At 38.8% G+C, this 14,619-nt stretch overlaps 1 protein-coding gene across 1 annotated transcript in view; it reads left to right on the top strand.

Moving 5' to 3' along the window:
- EGF (epidermal growth factor) overlaps positions 1-14,619 on the top strand; it is a 97,091-nt gene that overhangs the window by 10,118 nt on the left and 72,354 nt on the right. The gene's annotated exons all lie outside the window — the stretch shown is intronic.

Here is a 14,619-nt window from a genome sequence, read left to right as displayed (position 1 = left end):
GTGCCCCGGAGGTTATATGTTTTTAATAGCTTATTCATTTCTTTAAGTTGTCCAATATTTTGGCATATAATTTTTCACATCCTCCTATAACTCCTGTATTTCTCTGGTGTTGGTTGTTATTTCTCCTCTTTCATTTCTGATTTTGTTTATTTAAATCCTCTCTCTCTCTCTCTGTTTTTTTTTTTTGTTTTTTGTTTTTGTTTTTTTTTATAAGTCTGGCTAGAAGCTTGTCATTTTTATTGATCTTTTCAAAGAACTAGCTCCTGGTTTCATTTATCTGTTCTATTATTTTTTTTTAGTTCTGTTTTGTTTATTTATGCTCTAATTTTTATTATTTACTTCTTTTTACTGGTTTGGGATTTTGTTTGCTCTTCTTTTTGTAGCTCCTTTAGGTGTAAGTTTAGGCTGTTTGTGGAGATTTTTCTTGTTTCTTGAGGTAGGCCTGTACTGTTGTAATCTTCCCTGTTAGAACAGCTTTTGCTGCATCCCAAAGATTTTGGACTCTTGTATTTTTATTTTTATTTGTTCCGTGTATTTTTTTTTAATCTCATCTTTGATTTCCTGGATGATCATTCATTGTTTAGTAGCGTGCTATTGAACTTCCATGTATTTGTGTTCTTTCCAGACTTTTTCTTTGTGGTTGACTTTTAGTCTCATAGCATTATGGTTGGAAAAGATACATAATATGATTCTGATCTTTTTGAGTTTGTTGAGATTTGTTTTATGGCCTAATGTGTGATCTCTTCTGGAGAATATTCAGGTGTACTTAAAAAAGAATGTGTATTCTGCTGTCTTAGGATACAATGTTAGATCCATCTAGTAATTCAAAACTATTGTTTCCTTATTGATTCCCTATTTGGGTGATCTAGCATTGATGTAATTAAGATGTTGAAGTCCCCTACTATTATTATGTTACTATTGATCACTTCATTTATGTTTGTTATTAACTGTTTTATGTATTTGTGGCTATCATGTTGGGTGCATAAATAATTACAATTTTTGTATCTTCTTGTTGGATTGTTCCCTCTATGATTATATAGTGTCCTTCTTTTGTTATGGTCTCTGTTTAAAATATTTTTTTAATGTTTATATTTGTGAGAGAGAGACAGAACATGAGCAGGGGAGGGGCAGAGAGAGAGGGAGACACAGATTCCAAAGCAAGCTCCAGGCTCTGAGCTTTCAGCACAGAGCCTGACACAGGGCTTGAACTCATGGGCCATGAGATCATGACCTGAGCCAAAGTTGGATGCCCAACTGACTGAGCCACCCAGGCACACCTACAGTCTCTGTTTTAAAGCCTATTTTTTTGATACAAGTATTGCTACCGTGTCTTTCTTTTCACTTCCATTTGTTTATGCAGAATATTTTAGAATTCTTCTTCCTCCAACTCTGTTTTATTTTTTATATTTTTTATTTTAGATAGAGTGCTAGTGGGGGAGAAAGGCAGGGGGAGAGAGAGAATCTTAAGCAAACTGCACGCTTATCATGAAGCCTGATGCAGGGCTCGATCCCATGACCCTGTGATCATCACCTGAGCTGAAATCAAGAGTTGGACACTCAACCAGCTGAGGCACCCAGCTGCCCCTTCAAGTCTGTTTTCTGAGCATATCCTGGGCCTCCCTTTTTAAATAATAGAAAAAAATAAAATACTAAATAGCATAATGAAGTGTTTTAATAAACAAAATAACTGTTTCTCAGAAAAGACATTCTGACCACAAAGTTTTGAACCATTTTTTCTTCCTCTTTTCTTTCCACAGTAGGAGAATGTTAATTTTGAGACAGAAGTGAAGATTCTTAGAGGTAGGTCCCAGGTGGGAATACTACCTAGAGAGGAGACATTTTCCTGGACTCTCAGACTTTTTCAGGGTTCTGGAATTCCAAGGTTGAAGAGTGTCGTTTCTTTGGCCAAGTCAGAAGTGAGGCAGGGTACTGACTTCAAAAGAGACCTTCATGGGTCTGGCCTTGACCAGTGATTAGAAGCTCCTCTAGGGGTTGTTCTTCTTTCCTGTTATTTCCAGTTTTTAAAGAGGGTCTTATTAAGAATTAGAGATTGATCTCACTTGTGCTAAGGAAAATGAGAAAAAGGCCAATCCTCTTTCAGATGAAGTGATATAATAAGTGGCAGGTAGGAGAGACTTCCAGACCACTGTGCTCCTACAGTAGTGTGACCAGAGGTAGAGAAGCTCAGATGAGAGGCACTGGTGGTCAAGGTTAAGGGAGGCAGAATATTTCCCAGTTAGTGGTTTAGTATAGTAGTCCCCACTTATCCATGGATTTGCTTTCTGTGGTTTCAGTCTTGTGCAGTCATCTGGAAGCAGATGATTCTCCTGACATAAGGTCAGAAGGTCAATAGTAGCCTAAACTACATCACAATGCTTATCATTCATCTCACTTCATCTTATCACATAGGCATTTTATCATGTCACATCATAAAAAGGGTAAGTATGGTACAATAAGTTATTTTGAGAGACAATATTCTATATAACTTTTATTGCTGTATATTGTTATAATTGCTCTATTTTATTATTAATTATTTTTTAAGTTTATTTATTTTGAGAGAGAGAGAGTGAGTAGGGGAGGGGTGGTGAGAGAGGGAAAGAGAGAATCCCAAGCAGGCTTTGTGCCACCAGCATAGAGCCCAATGTGGGGCTTGAACACATGAACATGAGATTATGACCTGAGCTGAAACCAAGAATCAAATGTTTAATCGACTGAGCCACCCAGGCACCCCTATTAATTATTGTTTTTAATCTCTTACTGTGCCTAATTTATAAAGTAAACTTTATCATAATTTTTATTATAAGGAAAAACATAGTTTATTTAGGGTTGAATACTATCTGATGTTTCAGGCATCCACTGGGGGTCGTGGATGTATTTCTCGTAGATAAGGGGGAACTACTGTAGTAGGAGAATCAAATAGTTTGGATATTAGTATATATCCCTCTTATTTTTATCATTGATTTGTAGATTTTGTTGTACTAATTTATTTAGATTAATTTATGCTGTTACAAAATCAAATACTGGACCTCAGATAAAAGGTAACACGTATTTCCTACCTAAAAAATAAACCCTCCCAAGTCTGTGCAATATTCTTAAACCAAAAGTTAAGTCACTTTGATTACAGTAGAGGATACTAGCAACTTTCCAATACATATAAATTACTCAATCTAAGATATTTTAGCAATTATTTTAATAAGATAGTTTTGTAAACTTGTTATGAACAAACAAAAAAACATTAGCTAACCTCAACAACTGGAAACTATTACATTGGAGAGCTTTTTCAGAATGTCCAGATCAATTTTAAAGAACATACTTTCTGTCAAGGAATTTCTTAACATTATTCAAGAAATTTTCAAATTTCATGAACCAGTTCAGTGTTTAGTTCAGTTTTAATTTTTACTCCAAATCTGAGAAATCCTAGAGTTAGGGAACAAAATGTTCTGTTATAAATGTTATGTTAATCAATGTTTTGTTATAGTTTCTAATGTTAGAATTAGAATTAACTTTGAGAAATCAGCAGGAGCAACAACAACAGCACAACAAAAACCTGAAGCATTGGAACATAATTTCCTCCAGTGTCTATTTACTTCTTGCCCAAAGGTCAATACTCATCCAAAATGGTAGTACTACTCATTGTGAAGGAGCTATTACTTGCATGTTAGGTGAACCAAGAATGGGTTCATTTTGTAGAAATTCTTTATTAATAATAGTGTTTATAAATACTGGTATTGCATGCCACCATTTCAGTCCCTCTTACACTGCTGGTGGGAATGCAAACTGGTGCAGCCACTCTGGAAAACAGTATGGAGGTTCCACAAATAGTTAAAAATAGAACTACCTTATGACCCAGCAATTTCAGTACTAGGTCTTTACCCATAGGGTATAAAAATACTGATTAAAAGGGGTACCTGCACCCCAGTGTTTACAGCAGCATTATCAACAACAATAGCCAAATTATGGAAAGAGCACAAATGTCCACTGACTGATGAATAAAGAAGATGTGACATAAAAGTTGAATGGAACATCAGCCATCAAGAATGAAATCTTTTGCAACTATGTGGATGGAACTAGAGTGTATTATGCTAAGTGAAATAAGTCAGTCAGAGACTGACAAATACTGTATGATTTCACTCATATGTGAAATTTGAGAAACAAAACAGATGAACATAGGGAAGGGAAGGAAAACTAAAATAAGATAAAAACAGGGAGGCAAACCATAAGTGACTGTTAAATATAGAGAACAAAATGAGGGTTGCTGGAGGGGAAGTGGGTGGGGGATGGGCTAGATGGGTGATGGGCATTAAGGAAGACACTTTTTGGGATGAGCCCTGGGTGTTATATGTAAGCGATGAATCACTAAATTCTCCTGAAAGCAATACTATACTATATGTTAACTAACTTGAATTTAAATAAAATCTTGGAAGAAAAAAATAAGGAACATAAACTCACTATTAAGAGAGGAAGAAAGTTGACAGTTCCTGAATTTTGTAAAACTATGAAATTCCAATATTCCAAAAATTTCAAGTATATGTTCTTTGGAAAAGAACCTGATATATTTTTTGAAATAAAACATGGTTTTAAAAAAAAGAATTCCTGTCCCCTAAAAGGTCCTTCTAGCTGGACTAAGAATCAAGTTGACATGAGACAGATTAATAGGAGAAAATAGAATTTAGTAAGTATATGTATGGGGAATCCACATCGCCATGAAAGATAGGCAAAATGAAGTATATGTATCATTCTGAACTAAAAACAGGTAGGGGTTTGGGACTTTCAGAAAAGGAATGTTATTCACAGGGTGATAAGAACAGATATTTGGTAATTAGATGATTGCCCTGCCATGCAGATGGATCATTCAGGTAAAATTTCTTTCTGTTAATAACCTTATTCTGGGAAGGGCCCCCAATTTAGATTCTTCTATGTAGTTAAGGGAGGGGCAAAATTTCCTCTTAAGCCCATAGGGTCTCAAGTGCCTTCAGCTCAAAATAATCCGCATGCCAAAGTGGCACATTCTTGGGGGGCCCTGTCCTGAACACCTTCAATTCAAATGTTTCCTTTTGGTGTAGGCCGGCTGGGTCCAAGGACCCAGAGGCGTTCCTACAGGACCAGCCAAGAGAGTCTACATGCAGGATAGAAATCAAACATGAGCTGGGAGGGCATGAAAGCAGAGTTTATTGAAGATATAGAAAGAGTGCAAATACAGACAGAGCATCCAAGAGACTCAGAAAGGAAAAAGATAGTCTCATCTTTGCTTGGATCTGGGGTTTTTACTGAGGATTGTGGTCTGGTGTACATATCCTCCCAGGCATCCAGGATCTAGTCAGAACAAGGAAAAGGGTCCATAAGTCCTCCATACGTCGCTGATTCCTTGGAGCCAGGGGATCTTGGCGTCAAGATGTCTAGTGCTGGTGGTCTGGAATATGCACAGGATGGCTTCACTTGGTCATTCTCGCCCAGTCCTTCCTTAGATGTTATCTAATGTGCTGGAAGTCTCTAAAGAAACCATTAACTCCTTGTTCCTTACAAGGAGGACATACATTATTTGTACTATGAGGCATATGTAAAGTGGGGGTGCAGTGGGGCTCAGTCCCACAAACTGACATCATGACCTGAGCCAAAATCAAGAGTCAGACGCTTAACCAACTGAGCGTTAAGCAAGAGCTTAACTGAGCGTCCTAGCAAGAATAGAAGCAGGAAAAGGATCAAAAAGCAGATTTTTATGGAGTCCTTCAGTTTCTCTATGTCACTTTGATGCTGGAATTTAGTTAATGTATGGAAACTTCAGTTGTTTTAGCCAAATATTAGGCAGAAACTTTTGCTCTCATCACCTCTTGACCTTCTTTCTAAGCCAGGAGTTTGAATTGGTGTGTGCGTCTGTTTTCACTTTATGACCTTGGTTTTCTGATTCTCCCAAGCCTGGCTAACCATGCTAATGTCTCTCAGTGTCTGGGTTTCCCAAGTATTTCCCAGGATACTTAGAACGCTGGAATTTGTGTGAGTGTGAAGGCATTTGAGAGCCAGCAGATCCCCATGACAATGACTCATGGTATGGGCTGATTTATTTGCAAGCCCCCTCCCAGTGGCAGGATAGAAAAGGCCTCTCAGAGAACAGTAGTACTTTCTTCCTCCATCCAGAGTAGCCTGTCAGGGTGCTACAGACCAGCTTTGTCTTTGTAGGTAGATTTCATTCATAAGGTGATTCTCTTTGTGGGTAGATGGTTGTTAGGATACAGACGGTCCTAACAACATCAAGGCAGCTGCCTTGTTCTTTAGCACATGATGTGGCAGTTGAGAAATAGTGTTTTATTTTATTCATTTCAATACTTTTCTGATTAAAATTTCAAAAGCTTGAAGAAGGGTCTTTCTTCTTCCATAGGTTGCATCCTTTTATAAGCAGATCAATTACAGAAGATCAGTCACACTCAGCACCATATAGCTGTTGACAACAATCCTGTGTATTTGGGACCCTTCCCTTATGAGGTTGAAAAACATGCAGAGTTTAGAACCTACCAGGAGTCTTCATATGTTTTCCTCCCTCTGAAGCATACAGTTGTTCTGTTTACTATAGAATGTTCAGCAGAAAGGAATTTAACCTCTCCTTGGTCTGCAGGGAAACTGCAAAGTCTATTGTCATTAATTTACCCAGTATGGAAATACAGATCTTTTAGATTTAAGCAACATTGTTGAGAATTTTAAAAGCTCTGAGTGGATCAAAAAGGTTATTATATTTTGGGAAACAAATTTGAAAAACCAACCGAAACTTATATTTCTTGATTATTCTAATGAATCCTGGCAACAATTTCACATAAGGAGAAAAAAGAATATGTGAAGAAAAATTTCCATCTAAAATTTCAATGCGTTTAAAAAGCACCCAACAATGGGGGTGCCTGGGTGGCTCAGTTGGTTAAGCGTCTGACTCTTGATTTTGGCTCAGGTCAGGATGTCACAGTTTGTGGGATCAAGCCCCATGTTGGGCTCTGAGCTGGCAATGCGGAACCTGCTTGGGATTCTCTCTCTCCCTCTCTGCCCCTCTCCTGTGTGCTCTTCCTCTCCCCCCCACACAATTAAAAAAAGAAAGGATGATAGGTGAATTTCTTTAAATATCGATAGATTATCTTCTGGAGCAGAAACCTAAAAAAAAGCACACTGTGCATGGATATCCCTCTGTCACATAAGCTACGTTGATACATAGGAAATGACTAGGTTTTATTACTTCCAACAGACAGGATGAAATGCCATTTTTTAAACAAAGGACACATTTTAAACAGTGAATTGTGGTTGGTGCATTACACATGTGGATTGATCTTGTCACAGGAAAAAGTGGAGCAGTAGATAGGTGGTTCTAGTGTTACCTTGCTGTTGTCTTATTTTGCATGAGAGCGCTCCCTCAGTTTCAGTCGATGGGCTATACCTGGCAGGTTGTGTTAGGCTTCAACTTTTGAAGTTAATAAGGTTCAATTGTGTAGCTGATATGAGCTTCCAGTACTCACCTCATAGGATTTTATGACGACTAAATACAGTAGTCAATATAAGGTCCTTAGACTCACACTTGACTTAGTGAGTTTCCATAAATACTAGCTGTTACTTTCCACCCAATACCATAAGCTGAGACATTTAGAACACCTTTGCTTTGTGAACACCTTTGCTTAATGATGCTTAGAGAAATCTGAAGTTAGTTTCTTGGGATGAGCCAAGTCCTCACAATCATCTTACCCACAATTTTCTGTGATTTGTTATTATCCTTGATGATAAAGTATGACACAAAATTTCCAATTAATTATTTTTTCCTAATTACTCCATCATATCTGCTTTCAATATTCCAAAGAAATTACATGAAGTATTTTTTCTCTATATTTGTATAGCTATATGTGCAGCTGGGGCTTAGGATTAGCTGGTTGGTCAGGGTGGAATTAATAAGAAAAATGAAATTGGACTCAGGAAGCATCTAGAATCCAACACTTTTTAATTTCTTACTGTTTTTGTCTATTTGTCTAGGGATACTCAGAATGTATCTACAGGCAAATGTTTATTTGTTTAGGCTTGTAATTTGAGAAACATTATCTTAAAGTAGTGAAAGAAGAGGATTGTGTTAAGGTGTTATCACATGGTTTGATTTGCTGACAGGTGTAAGGTGTTATCTCATGGTTTTGATTTGCATTTCGCTAGTAATTACTGATGTTGAGCATATTTTCATGTGTCTGTTGGCCATATTTATGTCTTGTTTGGAGAAATGTAGACTCAGATTCTCTCCCCATTTTTTTAAATGTTATTTATTTTTGAGGTGGGGGCTGACAGATTGTGAGTGGGAGAGGGGCAGAGAGAGACAGAGACACAGAATCTGAAGCAGGCTCTAGGCTCTGAGCTGTCAGCACAGAGCCTGACATGGCACTCAAACTCACAGACTGTGAGATCATGATCTGAGCCAAAGTTGGACACTCAAACTGAGCCACCCAGGTGCCCCTCTCCTCAATTTTAAATAGGGTTTTTTGGTTGTGTTTTTGAGTTGTAGGAGTTCTGTCTATATTTCTGCATATTTACACCTTATCAGATATATGGTTTGCAAATATCTTCTCCCATTCAGTAGGTTGCCTTATCATTTGATGATGGTTTTCTTTGCTGTGCAGAAGCTGTTTATTTGATGTCGTCCCATTTGTTTATTTTTGCTTTTGTTACTCTTGCCTTTGGAGTCAGATTGCGAAGATGGCACTAAGACCAATGTTTGGGAGCTTACCACCTATGTTTTCCTCTAGGACTTTTATGGTTTCAGGTCTTCCATTCAAGTCTTTAATCTATTTTGAGTTAATTTTTGTTTGTGGTATAAATAGTAGTCCAGTTTCATTCTTTTGCATGGTAGCTGTCCAGTTTTCCCAACACCATTTATTGAAGAGATTGTCCTTTCTCCATTGTGTATTCTTGGCTCCTGTGTTAAACAGACCCATTTTCTAACCAGTTCCTGGAACATGGATGCAGAGAATCTGGCCTTAGGGTGAACATGCCTAGAGCAGTGTTTCCCAAAGTGGGTTTCTTGACACAGTTGAACTATGAGACCCTAACTAGTAAGAGTTCTTGGTAAATTCAGTTAGAAATAAGCAGCACAGCATGATGTTTAAAAGCTAGACTATGTGATCAGAAAGACATGGCTTTATTATTTATAAATAATTAACCTGTTACTTATTGGCCATGTGACTATGTCACATTAACTGCTCCCAACTTCAGTCTCTTCTTCTGTACAATGAAAACACTGAGAACCCACCTGCTGGTATTATCCAACTAAATGAAACAATACATTCAATGTGCTACCCTAAGAGATAACACCCTAGATGTTGGATATTGCTGTTCTGGTGATACTCACCACCTACCTTCTTGGAGTATCAAAAAGTGTAATGGCACATTAAAGAGTGAGAAGTCCTGTTGAAAAAAAAATCTGCATAATCTTGTGTCAGTTACCATCCTGAGAACCTGGACGACCTCTTAAGGTTGACGATGAGAATCAGGTTGAGGGTTAGGTAGGGGCTATTTTCTGCCTTAGATGACACATGTCTGCTACCACTCTGGGACTAGGGTGGCAAACTTCATTCGCATTTTTTAGAAAGCAAAATTGGGCCCCTAGGCTTGTCTTTCAGAATTAAGATTTAAATTCACCTCTCTGGCTCCCCTTTCTGGATATATTATTTCTGGGTCACTTGGTTTCTCTCTCACCTGCCTTGAATTTTGACACTAATGAATAAGCTGAGAAAAAAAGCTATGATTGTCCACCAAAACAGATGGGGATAGTCTTTTAGAATGAAATAAAACTTTCTGTGGTTCATAAAACCCAAGTTTCCCCTCAAGTTAGCCTCTTGAGAGGCAGTAATAAATGACTCTTCTTAGGGGTTTATGGTAGGAGCAGTGAAAGGTGTCAAGCTTTCTTATGTCATCAGGTCCATCACTTTAAATCTACCTTCTTTCTGCATGGTGTTGTTGAATCCTGGAGGTCTGGAGCTTCCTTTTCACTGTCTGTCCTGTGAGCCTGAAGTCTGTTTCCAGATTTAGAGCAGAAAGCCTGTGGTGGGGAGAGCAGGGTGCCATATGGGCCTGAGAGAAGCCCAGGATTTTTTGTTAATCTGATTGCCAGGATCATTTATGTGCTAACTAGGTTCTGTGGGTCTTTGCCCCCAGGGGGCAGAAGAGCTTGGCTTCCTTTTCCCATTTACCTGTGTGGGACCTCTCCCACCACCTCAGAGCAGGTGAAAAAGGGACTGTTGTGAAATAATTCTGTTTCTACCGCCCACTTCAATCAAAACATGCTTTTCCTAATTGACTTCTGAACCAGCTCTTGGAGTCACTAATGAACATCTTCAGGATGCTCCAAGCATTCTGGCCTCCTTTGTAATTTCTGCAGATCCCCTGCTAATCCCCAGGCTGAGAAGTCAGAGGCTTCAATTGATTTGCTGTGACCGGTTTGCTGTTTTGGGGTTTGTATTCCTTAGAAGTAATGTTTCACTTTCTGTGCACTTCCCTTTTACTGAATGGCACCCAAAATAAACACCATAGGTTTTGCCACGGGAAACTTTAGCTGTTCCAACATGCACATTCTGCTGACATTCAGATCCACAAATTGTCCCACACACTGATGTTTACAGAGTCTTTGACAGATCTTAAAAACCCTAACTTATTTATCATTTCCTGTGGTAATACAGAATGACTATTTTACCAAGCCTAATTTTCAAAGTCTTTCTTTTTTTTTTTTTTTTTAATTTTTTTTTTCAACGTTTATTTATTTTTGGGACAGAGAGAGACAGAGCATGAACGGGGGAGGGGCAGAGAGAGAGGGAGACACCGAATCAGAAACAGGCTCCAGGCTCTGAGCCATCAGCACAGAGCCCGACACGGGGCTCGAACTCACGGACCGCGAGATCGTGACCTGGCTGAAGTCGGACGCTTAACCGACTGCGCCACCCAGGCGCCCCCAAAGTCTTTCATTTTTAAAAGAATCATGTTACATTTCATGTCTACAAATACTCACCCAGGCCCTACAGTTACACAAAATGATGCCAACAGTGTAGGGGGGGAATGAACAATGTTTTGAGGGAAGTGGGATTAAAACCAGTTACATAAGCAAAATGAAGATTGTAATGTCTTAACATATAGCAATCCAGACCAAGGCAGGAAAGAAGGTGATATTGGGCTGCTAATTGGGCACCAACTAGTGGTGGCTGTTGGGAAACATCATTGGATTTCCTCATCTGAACTAGATCTATGATTTCCAGTTCACCAAGATGTAAGAATCATCTGGAATGTCTCACCCTCAGCCCAGCCCTTATAGTAAATTGGAATCTTAAAGGAAGGGGTCTGCAAAAGACACACACACACACACACACACACACACGCACACGCACACGCGCACACACACACACACCATTCTGATTCTTTTGGACAATTTTAGGAAACACTGATAAGTAATGTTTAGGATCTTTTTAGTTCCAAGAGGATGCTATCTATGATTCACCAGTGAATGGGAAAAATCGGAAGAGTAAATTCATTAATTCATACTTAGTACTGTAATAAATATTTTCTATTTTTTGAAAAGTTACTGAAGTTAATGTTATGGTTTGTGTTTTATGGATCTAAGTATTCTTCAGATTTCTCTTTGATTTATTCATTGTAATATCTGGCCCATCTAGCTCATGGTGTTATATTAAGGATAAATGAGATCAAGATGTAAAAGTTTGTTGTTGTTGTTGTTGTTGTTATTATTATTGCTATTAGTAAAATAACCACTGTAGGATTGACTCTGCTTTTATGAATTTGATAGATCTGCTGGCGTCTTTGGCTTTGTTCCTTTGGTAAAAGCCAGACAAATTAGCAAATTACAATTGTTTCTTTAATACTTTTTTATTCAAAATTTTGAGTACCTATTATGTACAAAGTGTTGTGCTATATTCTGTCTAAAATTTTTAAAGTACCTTTTCTTTCTCCTTTTTTTTTAAACCTGGAAAGCTCCCATTCAGTAATACTTTTATTTATTAAAAAAATTTTTTTTCAATGTTTATTCATTTTCGAAAGAGACAGAGAGAGAGAGAGAGCGGCAGGGGGTGGGATACAGAGAGACAGAGGGAGACAGAGAATCTGAAGCAGGCTCCAGGCTCTGAGCTGTCAGCACAGAGCCTGATGCTGGGCTTGGACTCACGAGCCAGGAGATCATGACCTAAGCTGAAATTGGATGTCCAATCGACTGAGCCACCCAGGTGCCCCTATTTGTTTTTTTTTAAGTCTTATTTATTTTTTTTGTATTCTCAACACCCAGTGTGGGGCTTGCACTCATGACCCTGAGACCAAAAGTCATATGCTCTTCTGACTACCCAGCCAGGTGCCCCCATTTAGTAATACTTTTAAATAAATAAGTTTTATTGAATGAATAAATGTATCATTCATGTATCAAGTATCAGCACATAAGAAAATTAATAATACGTATTGGGTGCATTTATTCAATTTATAGAGAGTACATGATACACATTTCAAAAAGAGGACTCCTAGCAATAAATCTACAGGCCCACAGATCATTAGCTATGAGCTTAGGGTGCCTTTTGCTATATGACTTCTTTTCCTCCAGGACACATTGCTGTGGGATAGTTGAGTTACATCAACGTTCTCATCCAGGGGTTCAAACCTGAACAGTGGCACAAACCTATATAGTGAGACCTTGGTTGTGGGAATCGGCAGTGGCAAATTATATTTGTGTAGTGCTCCATAATTAATAAAATACTTTCCCATATAAAATTTCATTTCTTTCCTCAATAATCCTCTGATGTAGCGGTGAGATCCTGTGCAGGGAAGCTATGGCGCCAGGACTAGAAATAAGGTCTCCTGGCTCTCAGTCCAGTGCCCTCTTCCCATTTCTTCTATGATACTTCTGGTTCCATAGCTGGAGTGGCAATAGGAAATGGACTGTCCTCTGTATCTGTGCAGGAGTCTTCTGTTGTGTGAAAGATATAGGAAGAGTGATTTGAGCTAATTCTCCTAGACATTCATGCCAGGACCAATTTCAAACTCTCATGATCTTGCACCCCTTCCTTCCTCTTGTATCTATTCTGATGTCCTCTAAGGTGGAGTTAATGTTCTCTGACCTTAGAACATAATTCCTGAGTAAGAGGGTGTTAATCCATCATTACGTTTAATCTTTTTTTTTTTAAATGTTTTTATTTATTTTTGAGACAGAGAGAGACAGAACATGAGCAGGGGAGGGGCAGAGAGAGAGGGAGACACAGAATCTGAAGCAGGCTCCAGGCTCTGAGCTGTCAGCACAGAGCCCAACACGGGGCTTGAACTCATGGACCGTGAGAATATGACCTGAGCTGAATTCAGATGCTTAACCGACTGAGCCACCCAGGTACCCCTCATTCCGTTTAATCTTTAGAACAATGAACACGTTCACTATGTCACATTAAGGTATTAAAGTCTAGTGTGGATGCAGTGTGAATAATATGTGAGAATAATGTGAACCTCGCGGAGAAGCAAGAATATGTTAGCATTCATCTCCAATCCCCCACTCATCCCAGAGGTTCCAGAGTTATCTAAAGGCAGGGCTGAAGGAGCCTTCTCATGCTCAGGCAGAAGAGACCAAGGCGACTAATCTGGCTGCAGGAGACGAAGCTATTCTCTGGCATTATCTTGAAGCATCAAAGGCAAGCTCTGTGCAGAGTCAGTCAATATGTGCTGAGGTTTCCAAAGAAAGGTATCAGGTTCCCAAAGCAGGTGTTGGATACTTGGGAGTCTGAGAGGGAAGGTGGCATCACCTGGAACAGGAGATGATAGGGTTAGGGCCCCGGGCAAGGCCCTGCAGCAATCGAAACTCTAGTGCAGTCTACCACCCAAATTTAGCAGATAAAAATATAGGGCAACTAGTTAAATTTGAATTTCAGATAAACGTGAAATAATTTTTTTTAGTGTAAGTATGTCCCATGCAACATACATGCAATTCAGATTTAACTGGGCGTGCTGGGTTTTATGTGGTGATGCAAACAGAGACAAAGCATCTCAGAGCTTTCACAGGCTGGCATTTCAGTTTTTCCTGTTTCCACTTAAGACCTCTTCTTTCCATCATCTTCTATGTCATTACTCCAAAGTTCTTTCTGTTCATTAGGTAAGAAGAGGAGGTGGGCTCCATTTCCAAAATGATATCTATAATATTATTTCCAATTTATATAATTAAAAGTTACCTTCATATAGACCCTATCCACAATAGAAAACAGGTGGTTTCTTTTTTAACATAAAATGGCATTTTGTAGATCAGAGTAGAAAGTGGTTTTCTCTTCAAATAGTTCTTTTTTTCATAATTGGCAATGTTCATTTCATACAATTTGTGAAGAAGACGATTTATAAAATTAAGTAGGAATATCTACAGGAACTTGTTCTCTATACAACTGTCTTCATTTAAAATACAAAACCAGGGGTGCTTGGGTGGCTCAGTTGGTTAAGCATCTGACTTCAGCTCAGGTCATGATCTCATAGTTTGTGAGTTCAAGCCCTACATCAGGCTCTGTGCTGACAGCTCAGAGCCTGGGGCCTGCTTCAGATTCTGTGTCTCCCTCTCTCTCTGCCCTGCCCTCCCCCCCCCCCCCCATCACACTCTGTGTCTCTCTC

Source organism: Prionailurus viverrinus, chromosome B1, assembly GCF_022837055.1.
Source record: "Prionailurus viverrinus isolate Anna chromosome B1, UM_Priviv_1.0, whole genome shotgun sequence".
Lineage (NCBI taxonomy): Eukaryota > Metazoa > Chordata > Mammalia > Carnivora > Felidae > Prionailurus > Prionailurus viverrinus.
The sequence above is the reverse complement of the archived record's forward strand: the minus strand, read 5'-3'. Positions and strand labels throughout refer to the sequence as shown.